The sequence below is a fragment of the Charadrius vociferus genome, unplaced genomic scaffold, assembly GCF_000708025.1.
Source record: "Charadrius vociferus isolate BGI_N301 unplaced genomic scaffold, ASM70802v2 scaffold1168, whole genome shotgun sequence".
Classification (NCBI taxonomy): Eukaryota; Metazoa; Chordata; class Aves; order Charadriiformes; family Charadriidae; genus Charadrius; species Charadrius vociferus.
Window position 1 is genome coordinate 187,235 of NW_009661376.1, and position 1,159 is coordinate 188,393.

The window sequence follows — 1,159 nt, forward strand, 5'->3', positions numbered from 1 at the left end:
CGGGGGGGCAGCCGGTCTGGCCGGGCGGGGCGGTTCCCGGGCGGCTCCTGCCACCCTGGCACCATCCGACCGCCACGGCACCACGTGGGGCAAAGTCCTGCCCTCGGCGCCCGCTCCGCGGCACAGGCAGAGGAGCCACTGCCTTATCTCGCTCCCCTCTGTCCTGCTCCAGCACGGAGCTGTGCGCCCGCAGCACAAGCCAGCACGACCCCCCTGGGCCATATCCTGTCCTCGCTGAGCCCCCGCGATGGCCCACCAACACTTCCATGCCAGCCACAAGGGTGGCTCACCACGGCCAAGGGCTGCTGGGGGCTGTGATGAGAAGGGGAGATTTATCAGCAGTGGGATAAAACCTGTCTTAAACGCCACATCCCCTCTCTGACACAGCCCGGGCATCCCATAGGTGCCAGACAACCTCCCCCCCTGCAGCATCCCCTCAGCTCTCCTGCCTTGGGGCTTTTTCCTGCCCGCTGCCAAGATTTGGGGCCTGCAGGCAGCATGTGCGTGGCAAATCCTACCCCGGCAGCCATGCCAGAACCTCAAGGCACCGACAGGCAGAGAGGAGGTTGTATGAGGTTGGACTGGGTCGGATCGGAGCAGAGGAAAGCCAGCAAGTGGTTCTGCCCCTCTCCTTAAACCCCGGGGCAGCCCGAGTGTTTCCAGCTCTGCTACCGTCCCACAACAGCCCTAACATTCTCCACAGGCCACTCACGCTGCACTTAAACAAACCAGCCCAGTAGCTATCATTTGGGTGGTTTCTGTATTATTTATGTTTCCTTCCGTTCCTGACCAAGAGTCGGGCCTGGTGCAAACAGTGGGGCTGCGGCCATCCCCGCTCCCACCAGGGACTCGCTGTGGGGACCTGCGCTCCAACCTTCGCTCCTGTCCTCGCTCCGGGCACTTAAACAAACCAGCCCAGTAGCTATCATTCGGGTGGTTTCTGTATTATTTATGTTTCCTTCCGTTCCTGACCAAGAGTCGGGCCTGGTGCAAACAGTGGGGCTGCGGCCATCCCCGCTCCCACCAGGGACTCGCTGTGGGGACCTGCGCTCCAACCTTCGCTCCTGTCCCCGCTCCGGGTGCCACCAGCTCGACACGTCCCCATCCCCAACGGGCAGCACCGGGGGGGCCTGTCCTGCTCCGACAGCGTCTGAGGCAC